Source organism: Acinonyx jubatus, chromosome A1 (assembly GCF_027475565.1).
Source record: "Acinonyx jubatus isolate Ajub_Pintada_27869175 chromosome A1, VMU_Ajub_asm_v1.0, whole genome shotgun sequence".
NCBI classification, from domain to species: Eukaryota; Metazoa; Chordata; class Mammalia; order Carnivora; family Felidae; genus Acinonyx; species Acinonyx jubatus.
Genome location: NC_069380.1, coordinates 151,581,678 through 151,595,794, shown reverse-complemented (window position 1 = coordinate 151,595,794; position 14,117 = coordinate 151,581,678).

Here is a 14,117-nt window from a genome sequence, read left to right as displayed (position 1 = left end):
CTTTTTTTTTAAGAAAATCAACATTTCTACCTTCTAGTGCAAGGCACACTTTTATAATGTACACATATACATGTGTACATTCTTAATAGGTCTGAATCCCAAAAGGTTAGTACTCAAGATGTTTAGATCAAAAGGAAAATAACAGGAAACTAAGATATAACACACGCATCATGTAAACAAACAGGATGCTAGCAGCCTACAAAAGTATATCCAGAACCCACAACAACAAAATCGTACATGCATTCTTCCCCAAATTGTTAATTCCAAAATTAAAACAGCAAAGAAAAAAATGTTCACTCTGCTCACTATTCTTCCTCCTATGAGGAGAGTCAACTTTAGGAAACCCTTGTGAGGAACCAGCCATAACAGTGCATGCTGTGTAGAGAAGTAGTGGACAAATGCCTCAGACTGATAAGCTTTTATGAGTGCCTTGAGCAGACTGACCAGGAAAGCCCAATAAATTCCTTCATTACACTGTCCTCTGTATTAGTTTCCTACTGGCTGCCTTAACAAAGTACTTTAGAACAGGAGAGTTAAAACAACTAAACTTTGGGGTGTCTGGTTTAAGCATCCAACTTTGGCTCAGGTCATGAACTCATGGTTTGTGAGTTCAAGCCCCATGTCGGGCTTTCTGCTATCAGCACAGAACCCGTTTTGGATCCTGTGACACCCGCCCCCCCCTTGCCCTCCCCTGCTCATGTTCTCTCGCTCGCTCACTCACTCTCAAAAATAAAATAAACATAATTTAAAAAAAAAAATTTATTCTCTCACAGTTCTGGTGGCTAGAAGTCCAAAATCATGGCAGGGCCATGTTCCTTCTCAAGTCTGAAGAGGCAGAGCTTTCCTTTTCTTGCTTCTGGTGGTGGCTGGCAATCTTTGGCAGTCCTTGCATTATAGATGCATCACTGGAATCTCTACCTCTTTATCTAATGTCCATCTTCTCCCACTGTATCTCTGTCTCTTCTGGCTTTCTCCTCTAAGTCTCTCCTCTTCTTATATAGACATAGTCATAATGGATTAAGGGCCCACCCTACTCCAATATGAGCTTATATTAACTATTTATATCTGCAATGACCCTGTTCCAAATAAAGTCATATTCTGAGATATTGGGGATTAGAGTTTCAACCAATCTTTTTGGGAGATGCAATTGAATGCATAGCAACTTCCTTCCCTCCAAAAGAGAAAACACGGTAACAATGTAGTACCTATAAGGAAAAGCTACCTATTTAGAGGAAATACAGTTAGCCATTATTCCTCACTTTATAGAGCAGATTTAGCCCTGAGCTGTAAAACCACTATAAATCAAAGGAAACATTCCCTCCCTCTCCCACCCCTTTTCCCTGATGAGATACTGTATTGGGTGAGCACTCATTTGGGAGACAAGGAAACTAAGTTCTGGTCCACAGACACTAAGTGGCTAAATGAACTTCAACAAGTCATCTGACTTTCCTGGGGTTCCATTTCCTATTTCCTAATTGAACAAACTCTAAAAAAAAATAAACTCCTCTTGCAGCAATACCTTTCTATTCAGAGAACATTATATAATTGAGTTAAAATACCATAACCTTGTGCCCAGACTCTGGACTTCAAGACTTTATATTGTAAAACTTGTAATTTCCCTATATTTAAACCAACATGGTAGCTTAAAACTTAACACAACTGAGTTTCACTCTAGAAAAGAATGTATGTAAGCTGCTGTTTTATTTCAAAACAGTAAGAGCTCACCATATTCTTTTATAGCTAGCCATGATATCATTCAATAACCATGGTGTTTTAAAAAGTGCATTGTTGGGGTCCTGGCTGGCTCAGTCAGTTGAGCATCCCACTTCAGCTCAGGTCATAATCTCACGGTCCATGAGTTCGAGTCCCACATCAGGCTTACTGCTATGAGGGCAGAGCCCTCTTCAGATCTTCTGTCTGCCTCTCTCTCCACCCGTCCCCGACTCATGATCTCCCAAAAATAAACATTATAAATAAATACATAGATATATTAAAAATAATAAATAAAATAAATAAATAGTGTATTATGTCAGGAATTAAGAATCCTAGACCTCCATCTTCCTCTAGCAAGTTGATCCCCTTGTACATATCAGTGACCTCTCTGGACCTCTGTTTCTTCAATCTTCACCATTTAGAATGAAACTTTACCATGGCTTCTGCAGTTTCTTCTAGTCAAATAGTCTACTAGGCTACCTGTTATTCAAAGGGATGACATTCATCTGAGACACTGCTTTTAGAATGCCACATAATCAAGCTATGGGCATACCTTGGCGATATTGCAGGTTCAGTTCCAGACCATATCAATAAGGTGAATATTGCAATAAAGCAAGTAAAATAAATTTTTTGGTTTCCTAGTGACTATAAAAGTTATATTTACACTACACTATAATCTATTAAGTATGCAAAGCATTGTGTCTAAAAAAAAAACCAATGTGTACACCTTAATGAAACAGTAATTTATTGCCAAAAAAAAAAAAAAGGTAACCATCATCTGAGCTTTAAGCAAGTAGTAATCTTTTTGCTGGAGGATGGGCTGATGGCTGCTGACCAATCAGGCTGGTGGTTGCTGAGATTGGGGTGGTTGTGATAAATTCCTTTTTCTTTTTTTCTTTTAATGTAAACTCTATGTCCAACATGGGACTCGAACTCACAAGAGTCACATGCTCTACCAACTGAGCCAGCCAAGCGCCCTTGGTTGTGGTAATTTCTTAAAATAAGACAGCAGTGAAGTTTGCCACATCAACTGACTCTTCCTTTTATGAGTCATTTTTCTGTAGCATGTGAAGCTGTTTGATAACATTTTACCTATGGTAGAACAATTAAAATTGAAATCAATCCTCTCAAACACTGCCACTTCATCATCAACTAAGTTTACGTCATATTCTAAATCTCTTGTTGTCATTTCAACAGTCTTCACAGCATCTTCACCAGAAACAAATTCCATCTCAAGAAACCATTTTTTTTGCTCATTCGCAAGAAGCAACTCCTCATCTGTTAAAGTTTGATAGTGATGCTGCAGCAATTCAGTCACATCTCCAGGCTCCACTTATAATTCTAGTTCTCTTGCTATTTCCACCACATCTGCAGTCACTTCCTCCACTGAAGTCTTGAACCTCTCGAAGTCATCCATGAGGGTTGGAATAACTTCTTCCAAACTCCTGTTCCTGTTGATATTTTTACTTTTTCTCATGAATCACAAATGTTCTTAACAGTATCTAAAATGGTGATTTATTTCCAGAAGGTTTTCAATTGACTACCCAGATCCGTCAGAGCAATCATTATCTTTAGTAGATACATACAGCGTAATGTATTTCTTTAATAACTAAGACTTGAAAGTTGGGGCTCCTGGCTGGCTTAGATGGTATAGCATGTGACTATTGATCTTGGGGTTGTAAGTTCAAGTCCCACATTGTGTATAGAGATTACTTAAAAATAAAATCTTAAAAAATAATAATACATCTTTGCATACACACACACACACACACACACACACACACACATACACACACACACACAATTACTTGAAAGCTCCACATGGTCAGCACAGAGTCCAATGAAGGGCTCCATCTCATGAACCATGAGATCATGACCTGAGCAGAAATCAAAAGTCAGATGCTTAACCAATTGGGCCACTCAGGAGTCCCTGGAGTGGCACTTTTTAATTTGCTTCCAGAACTTTTTCTTTTCATTTACAACTTGGCTAACTGTTTAGCATAAGAGACCAATCTTTTGGCCTGGCTTGACTTTTGACATGCCTTCCTCACTAGGCTTATTTATTTCTAGTTTTTGATTTAAAGTGAGAGACCTGTAACTCTTTCATATTAACACTAAGAGGTCATTGTAGAGTCATTACTTGGCCTACTTTCAATAATGTTGTGTCTCAAGGAATAGGGAAGCCCGAAGAGAGGGAGAGGGAGAGGGATGGGGAACAGCCTGTCAGTGGAATAGTCAGAACACACACAACATTTATCAATGAAGTTCACAGTCTTATAGGGGTGTGGTTCGTGCTCCAAAAGAATTACAACAGCAACATGAAAAATTACTGATCACAGATCACCATAACAAATATGATAATAATGAAAAATTTTGAAATATTGCGAGAATTACCAAAATGTGACACAGGGACAGTGAGCAAATGCTGTTGGAAAAATGGCCCCAATGACTTGCTCAACACAAGGTTGCCACCAACCTTCAATCTGTAAAAAACACAGTGTCCACAAAGTGCAATAAAGTGCAGTGTAATGAAATGAGGTGTGCCGATATGTAATTTGGGATTCATGTGGTTATTTAGGCAAAAATCTCTCTCTTACTTAAGGTAACTAAAATCTTCCCAATTCTAACATGAAGATATGTATTTTTACCTATAGCATTGAACAACTGTAATATACACTCCTAATGCTAAGATATAGATATAGATCTAAAATATTTCATGACATGACTAGTAAATAAGGAATATATTTGGTTTTCTAAAACTTATCTAGCAAACATTAATCCACAGAGTAGCCAAGTCTTGGTTGGTATAAGGGTCAGAAGAGAGTAAAACTTCTAAGATCTGGCTCTTATTCAGGAGCAACTGCAAAGTCACCTGCCTGCTTACTTATGGGAAAGATACCAGTGACTCTGGTTTACATAAATGGAGGGAGGAAGGTGGTAGGCAAGCTGAAACATTCCTTTGAAGGGAACTTGAATATTTCTCTGTTCACCTTAATGTTGTTTACTTCAAAGATAATCTCCAATTTAGTGTTAACACTAGATTCTCTCAAGACGAAAAAATGAACCTGGGGTATTTCCATTTGGGACAACGCTGCTAAGGTACACAGTAGAAAAACCTGGAGAAAAACAGCCGTATAAAGTTTGGACTACAATCCCCTCTTATTACATAGTGAAATTTTCTTCCAAGATACCCTGGGCTCAGCTCTAATGGAATACAACATAATAGAGTTTTGTTACCTTAGAGTATTATCTATACCATTCTATGCCTCTTTGACAGTTAGCTTTCTTGATTCAATAAAGAAGAAGAAAATTGGTCCAATTTAAGGAAAATCTATTAACTTGTTTAGTTCTCTAAGGTACTATTCTTCAGCACATTGAAGCACTAGCTAACAAAATAACATCATAGAAATCGAAAAGATCTGACCAGGTAGAACTCGGAGTATATATTCTTAAATTAGGGGAGAGAGTGTATGTCTGTCTGCCTTAATCTTCTTCCTCATAAGCCCATGTAGAGTGACTTGTGGAACTATGGCACATGTGTATTTTGCCTTGGCTTGTCATATAAAATACCATCCTATAAAGCTCCTATAATATGCCAGGTACTATGCAAGGTCTCTTCATGTACATCTACCTTATTTATGCTTACAGTCACTTTCAAAGACAGCTGTTACATGTATTTTTCAGTTGGGAAAACTGTTTTCAAAAACAGTTAAGCAACTGTCTCAAATCATACACCGGTCAAATTAAAGACTAACGATTCACATCCAGGACTATCTGGATTTACAGTCTTAGTATTTTATGGATACCTGGCTAGCTCAGTTGAAAAAGCCCCGGACTCTTGATCTCAGGGTTGTGAGTTTGAGCCCTACATTGGGTGTAGAGATTACTGAAATAAATTTTTTTTACTATTTATTTATTTTTGAGAGAGAGACACACACACAGAGTGAGTGGGGAAGGGGCTGAGAGAAAGGGAGACACAGAATCCAACACAGGCTCCAGGCTCCAAGCTGTTAGCACAGAGCCTGATACGGGGCTCGAACCCACAAACCATGAGATCATGATCTGAGCCGAAGTTGGTCACTTAACCAAATGAGCCACCCAGGCGCCCCTGAAATAAATGTTTAAAAGCTTAAATAAATAAAATCCTGGCATTTTATTATAACATTAAATATATTATTAAATATATTAAATATATAATATGCATTTAAATTATATTATTAACTCCTTATCTGACTCAATTCTTTGTCTTCAGAAAGCCCCAAGATAGCATAAAATTCATTGATCCACACCAGGACTCCACAAGAACTAGACATTAGAATGGCAAATACTGCTAGTAGAAGTTGGAGGATCTAAAATATTGGGTACAGTTGTGGGCAGCTCTGAGCTCCAAAGGGAGGAGTGAGAAATTCAAAGGCAGACCAACCACACGTTGTCTTCACAAAGGTAGACCCAACCGTTAGCTGCTAGTACAGGGAGAAAGGTCACTGAGAGCAGAACTGCCAAGAGAAAGCTGAGGTAGGCCCAGGAGAAAGGACCTGCTTCCAAAGGGAAAACTAGGTCATAGTGCAACGCTCTCCCAGGATCCCTGCCCACTGGGAATGCCCCAGTGAATATACCTGGACTAGTATGACAGTCAGATGACTCCTCTGAAAACCGAGCTAATTAACCCCTTCATGTGATGGAAGGAATATTTCAGCTTATCATTTCTTCAGTGTATAAGTAATAAATGATATCAAACAATCAATTAAATGGAAATGGGAAAGCTGCTGGATTTTAAAACATCTCTGACGCATAGTAGACATTGTGGATTTTAAACTTCTAACATTCATCCATTCTATCATCAACCAACAAATGATCATTTCACATGACACTTAGTTCTGTGCATGCCCTGAGAAAATCAGAACTAAATCCATCAAAGTTTCAATAGTCTCACACCATCATGCCACTTGCTATTGCTAGATACTTCAGGGAAATGATGATTGTTAGCCCTTTTCTTTCCATCCATCTCTCTACATATTTTCTCAAAGAGATCATTCATTTCCTTAGCTTCAATTATCAACCCCATGATAAAAACTTTCTAAAAACGATTATTTCTAAAATAATCCTCATCCTTCTGCATGGACCCAATCCCACTCCCAAAACTTCCCTCTTTATGGAATTTCTGATCTCTGTTCAAAGTTCCATTCTCCTCACCCTTTCATTCCATGTCTCAGTTATGAAGTCCCCTCTATGCCAATCAGTTATGAAACTTTCTCAGTCTTTTCTGTAAGACCTTCATGGTACCTGGCCCTTTCCCTCAAGCCCCATTGCTACCCTCCTCATCTGGGTGTTTATCCTTTCACACACTTCATACTTCTTTCCACCAATTCCAAAATCCTAGCTTAAGCCTCAAATTCTCCATACAGTTTTTGGGCCATTCCAATCTTCAGTGATCCCGGCCACTCTGGAGTTCTCCCAACATTACTCTACCTCACAGCATTTGTTCTAGTTTATGACTGCTGCCCAGTGAATATTTCATCCTGCCCCACCAAACCCCCAACCATCACAATGCCCAGTCCCCCTTGGACACAGAACAGATGCTCAAAAAATACTTGGGCAATGATTAACATGTCAACACTGCTATCTGCTGAATCTGTTCCCCCCTCTAACTAATATGGTGAAGCCCTAATGCCCAATAGGACTATCTGAAGATAGGACCTTTAGATGGGAATTTAAGGTAAATGAGGTCAGAAGGGAGGTGTCCTAATCCTGTAGGAATATGGCCTTAGAAGAAGAGGATAAGAGAGTTCTCCTCCTGTTTGTCTCTCTGTCTTTTGCTGCCATGAGGACACAGCAGAAAGGCGGCCATCTGTAAGACAGAAATAGAGCTCTCACCAGAACCCAGCCACACTGGCATCCTGATCTTGGACATGTCAGCCCCCAGAACTGTGGGAACATAAATATGTATTGTTTAAGGCTCCCAGTCTATAGTATTAAGGTTTCATCCTCATAAAAGAAAAGAAGGACTACCACATGAAGTACTTTTTTTTTTTTTCTATATGTGAGGTGGCAACTTAGAGGATGATCATACTTAACGAAGTTTCTTCCTAGCGGTGTAACTTCTAAAGAAGGTGTCTCTGTCCAGCTGTCTACATCTCCTTCAGTGTAATAATTTTCCCCACTGCACCCTTTTAGCCATGAGGTATGGATGAGCTAATAAAGAATAAGCCCTGGTTAGCTCAATCTTGTCACACTGGCCACATTTAAACATTTAAGGATGGGCAAATGACCCAGTGTTGACCAGAGATGTATATAAGACTTTTGTGAAGATTTCTGGGAAATTTCCTTGCTCTTACCAAAAAGTGATCAGGACAGATACTCTCTTTGCCACAGGAACTACTATATGTGGAATTGCTTCAGGTGTTTATTTACAGTGTAGGAAGCCAGGCTAAAAATGAAGCAGACAATCAAAGAGGGGCAGAGCTGAAAGACTCAATGGAAATAGAATTGTAGTCTTGATCTGGTTATGCCTGAAGCCTGATCTCCCACTGCACTCTATTGAGCCAGTAAATTTCCTTCATTGCCAGTTTGAATCCGGTCTTCAATTACCCACAACCGGAAATATCTTTCTTATAGAAGGGAAAGCCAAGCTAAGCCCATTAAAATGAGGATATTATTATTCACAGGAGAGAATTCAGAACTTTTCATTCTTTGTGTCTCAATCTGACCCAATTCATACCTGAAATGCTTTCTAAGGACATTTGTAACTACTTTACAATAATGTATCTTTCTGTGAATGCTGGTCCATTCCACAGCCTAAGGCACTGTGAGTACACTAAATTGACATTACATTAATTTGTCCTTTCAGAACAACAAACTAGAGCCTCTGATCGAACAGATAAAACAACAGAATAAACATTTGAAGATGCAATGCAAAGGCATATCTTTAGGAGGACCAAAACTCTACTAAGAAGAATTGAGGACTAATCATAAGACGACCGAAAAAAGCCTGGGTCCTACAAAAAAGCAGAAACAGAATCAGCAGCATAAAAACTGTGGAAGACAATGAAGTAGCAGGAGGTCCAGAGCCACATATTTTTGTTATGGTTGAGATAACACACTTTAGCTAAATTCTGTTTCTGGTTCCAAGCCTAATTTAAAAAAAAAAAAAATCATTCTCAGTAGAAAAATTCAAAGAAGATCTAACAACCACAGATTAAGATCTATGAAGAAAAGTTTAAAGCCAGGATAATATAGCCCAGGGATCACAATACCAAATGCTTTCAGTGACCGGGCAGGTACTGTGTATGAGCAGACTGTGTGTAGTGGGGAGTGGAGAGGACTGAGAATTAGTGCTCTGTTCAAAGTGCACAAGGGGTACTCTGCTTCAGTTGATTCCTGCCCTGTAGAAATATTAGCCTTGTGTTGTCAGATTTTCTTTTTTTTCGAGAGAGAGAACATGGAAATGTGAGGGTGCCTGGGTGGCTCTCTCAGTTAAATGTCCAACTCTTGATCTCAGCTTAGGGTCGTGAGTTCAAGCCCCACATTGAGCTCTGTGCTGGGCATGAAGACTACTTAAAAGAAAGAGAAAGAGACAAAGAGAAATTGGAAATGTGTGTATATAGGGAGTATGTGTGTAAAATCAGCTAATCAGGAAAATAAAATAAAATAAAAAAACACTGCTCAGTCCAAAACAAGGAAAAAGAAAAAAGAAAGTCAGTGAGCCATTTCTCTGAGCTATTCTGTAGAGAAGTCAACTTAAAGGTTTTTCCAGCTTTTTCTGACCACAACCTAAAATAAAAAATACATTTTATGTGGCAACCTAGAACAAATATACAAAATAAACATAATTGAATTAGAGAAAAAAAGTTATTTTAAGGGTTGCACTTGATGGGGAACCTGGGTGGCTCAGTTGGTTAAGCATCCAACTCTTGATCTCGCCTCAGGTCATGATTTCACAGTTCATGAATTCAAGCCACACACCGGGATCCACACTGAAAGCATAAAGCCTACTTGGTATTCTCTCTCTCTCCCTTTCTCTTTGCCCTCCCACCTCTCTCTCTCTCTGAAAATAAATAAACTTTTAAAAAAAGGTTGTACTTGATATTTTTATTTAATTTTGTTTTATCTTATCTTATTGCATTATACTTTATTTTTTTAAAGCTGGTTGTGACTTATTAAATAGATTTTATAACTCATGAATAGATTATGATATAAAGTTTAAAAAACACTCCTATTAAATTTTTCTTCAAATTCCTCTATGCATTTTTTAAGTTTTTTTAGAGTTTATTAATTTATATGTGGGGAGAGAGAGCACAAACAGAAGAGGGGCAGAGAGGGAAGGAGAGAGAGAATTCCAAGCAAGCCCCAAGCCGTCAGCCCAGAGCCCAATGTAGGTCTTGATCTCATGAACCGTGAGATCATGACCTGAGCCAAAATCGAGACTGGGTGGGACTCTCAACCTACTGAGCCACCCAGGCCTCCCCCTTCTATACATTTTTTAAAATGTATCTTTCCTTCTCTTCAAAGAACAGCACAAGAAGGGATACAAACCTGTAAATGTTGCTTGAGGAGTGTAGGTCAGCAGAGATGACAGTAATAGCTACCAGGGGTTGAGCACTTTTCCAGGAGTATGGTTCAGCCCATGTGCTCTAGGACCACCCTGCAGGATTCTAATCCCAGCATGGCCACCTACAAGCTGTGAAACCTTAGGCGAGTTACTTAACCACTCTGTGTCCAGTTTCCACATCTGTAAAAAGGAGATAACAATGATACAAATGCCTCATGAGGCTTTTGTGATGATTGCTGTAAACTTAAAACTGTGCACGTATAGGACAATGTATCACACATAGCAAATACCATAGTAGAAGTGTTTGCCATTGTCATCAGTAGTACTTCATAGAAGTTATATTATTTAGCTTTCCAATAATCATCAGGAACAGTATAACAGAGCCGTTAAACAGTCCCATTTATAGCCGTTAAATAGTCCTGTTTATACTTCAACAAAGAAGTAGGTAGGAATGGCTACCTTTTATTCAGGGCATCCATCCTTCATAGGTGACTCAGGGGTGAACCCTAGTTGGTAAGGTAATCACAATACACCTTCTCCCTTTGCCGGTGATGGCTTAAGAAAGAGCATGTGAATTACTTCTGGCCAATGAACCACATGGCATCCAGGAAGTGTTTCTCCCTTAAAGTAAAATGGAAGGAGAAAACATCCTATCTTCTTCCGCTGCATGTTGTTATGTCTAGATGTGATGCCAGAAAGGGCAGCATGCCTTTAGCAATCATGAGGGAAACCAGTAAAGAACAAAGGGAAAGGAACACTCGCGTATACAAGGAGGAAGGGCACCATCCCCATTACAGATGGGGAAGGTGAGGGATAAAATAGGTATAGGAAGTTTTCAAAAATGACACTCAGGGGGAGCCTGAGTGACTCAGTCGATTAATCTCATTTTCTCGGGGTCCGTGAGTTCAAGCCCCCCATAGGGCTCTGTGCTGACAGCTCAGAGCCTGGAGTTGGCTTTAGATTCTGCATCTCCCTCTCTCTCTGCCCCTCCCCCACTCATGCTCTGTCTTTCTCTCTCTCTCTCTCAAAATAAATAAACATTAAAAAAAAATCACACTCACAAAGTTGTCCATTCTTTACCCATTATGCTACAATAGCCCTATCCTAAAGAATGTCAAATTTTTTTAGTTTATTTTTATTTATTTTGAGATAGAGATAGAGAGCTAATGGAGGAAGGGCAGAGAAAGAAGGGAGACAGAATCCCAAGAGGGCTCTACAATGATGGGCTCAGCGGACTCAGTGCAGAGCCTGATGCGGAACTTGAATTCACAAACCGTGATATCATGACCTGAGACAAAATCAAAAGTCTGATGCTTAACTAACTCAGCCACCCAGGTGTCCTGGAACACCATTTAAAAAAAAAAGAAATGTTTATTTATTTTGAGAGAGAGAGAATGGAGGAGGGGCAGAGAGATAGGGAGAGAGACAATCAATCCCAAGCAGTCTCCACACTGTCAGTGCAGAGCCTGACACAGGACTTGATCCCACAACCATGACCCGAGGTGATATCAACAGCCGGATGCTCAAACGACTAAGTCATCCGGGTGCCCCAAAGAACATCATTTTTTGTTAAATGTCCTGAAGATATGGGAAACATTTCCAGAATCGGTTGTCCATCTCAAGACCTTTAAGGTTAGTTAACATGGTCATTTGTTGGGGGTAGGTAGGTTGTGATCCTGTCAATATGTACAGTATTGATATATTTACTTTATGCCATACTCTGCTACTTTGTACATGTTGATTACTTTGCAGCTATTCTCTTCTTATTACATGTCTATAGATTAGTTTCTCTCTGACTAGGCTGTCGATTCCATAATTATTCTGATGAACAACCTTAAGCCAAGGTGTTATTGACTAATAATAGATTAACAAATCCCTGTTTCCAGACTATGTTTTTAACATGCGTCTTCACTAAGAGAATTTAAATACTCTGTAATTACAGAGACTCTGGCAGGGATATAAGACATATTAGGGGTGCAAAGTGACCATTTTGACCCCTAAAAATAACACCCCTTAATCAGCTGCCTTGGTCTCTGAGTCTGACATTTTTCTTCTAAAACCTAGCAGGCATAATATTCTCCATGGCAACCTCCCTTATTATTCCAGTGAACGCAAGAATACCTAAATAAAAAAGTATTACATAGGCATGATGTTTAAGTACTAAGTCACAGGGCACCTGGGTGGCTCAGTCGGTTGAACGTCCAACTTCAGCTCAGGTCATGATCTCCCGGTTCATTGACAGCTCAGAGCCTGGAGCCTGCTTTGGCTTCTGTGCCTCCCTCTCTCTCTCTGCCCCTCCCCTGCTCACAGTCTGTCAATCTCTCTCTCAAAAAATAAATAAACATTAAAATAAAATTCAAACAAAAAAAATGTACTAAGTCATTTCACAAAGCTAAAACAACCTCATTTGGTTTTTTGAATCAATATTTTGATTCTAAGAAACACACTTTTATTTCACATTTTAACAAGTCTTAAATTGGTTAGTATCTTGCTACCTTTGTTGATTCTGGCTGGAATCATGATGCACTTGCCACTGACTGTACACAAACTTTTAGTTATTTCTGGAGGCAACACTGAAAACTCTAAACCCATGTCATCTTAGGACCTGTTGTGTTGCACTTGTCCAAAAACCTTCTGATGATACCTTTGGTAAGATGAAAAAAGTCACAGGGGCACCTGGGTGGCTTAGTCGGTTAAGTGCCTGACTCAGGTCATGATCTCACAGTTTGTGAGTTTGAGCCCTGTGTCGGGCTCTGTGCTGACAGCTCAGAGCCTGCAACCTGCTTCAGATCCTGTGTCTCCTTCTCTCTCTGCCCCTCCCCTGCTCACACTCTGTCTCTCTCTGTCTCCCAATAATAAATAAATGTTTAATAAAAATTTTTTTAAAGATGAAAAAAGCTACAAGCATCAAAACTTATAAATAGTGTTAGAAGCCTGGGAGCAAAATGTAGAACAATCATAGTAAAGTTGTCTTTTTGAAAATGTTGCATTAACATCCATAGGCATTGATAAATGCAATTCAAGAGTAAATCTGAAAAGCTGGACTCCAAAGAAATTTTCAGAACACCCTAACTAATTATTTGGTTTCTATTTTCCTTTCTCTATATACAAAAGTAAAATACAACAAAATGTATATCTAAGTCTAAAAGACCTCTTTCAAATGTCTTTAAGGTCGTGAATTTAAGCCCCACATTGGGCATAGAGTTTACTTAGTAATAATTTTTAAAAAGCCAACCTAAAAAACCACACATATCAAAAGAGAGCAATAATTCTACCTTATAAAAAGAACTAGGTCATAGTTTAACTGGCATCATTTTTTCTTTTTTTCTGTTTTTTTCTTAAGGTCATGTTTATTATTTCCAAATAAATATCCACATATTCTAACACCATTTATTTTTTAAAAAGCTATCCTTCATTGAATTACCTTAGTGTCTGTGTAAACAAACAAAAAAATCAATTGGTATTTTGAATGTGGGTCTATTTCTGGACTCTTAATCTTAGCCATTGACCTAGATGTCTACATATATTTCTTTTTTTTAAGTTTTTATTTTAATCACCCAGTGCTCATTACGTTAAACGCACTCCTTAATCCCCATCACTTATTTCACCCATCCCCCTACCCATCATTTTTTTTCTTTCTTAATGATATCTAAAATAATGGTGCATTTGCAAGTCAAAGACATCTTGAAGTCTATGAATATGTTATTCACAGAAGAGCAAACAGGATGAGAAAGGCTAAATGGCTTACACACACACACACACACACACACACACACAGTTTCCACAGGACTAGAAAATGCATCTTTTCCATGCACTGCAATATTTTGCCTCTCCTTTGATGAGTACCTGGGCATGA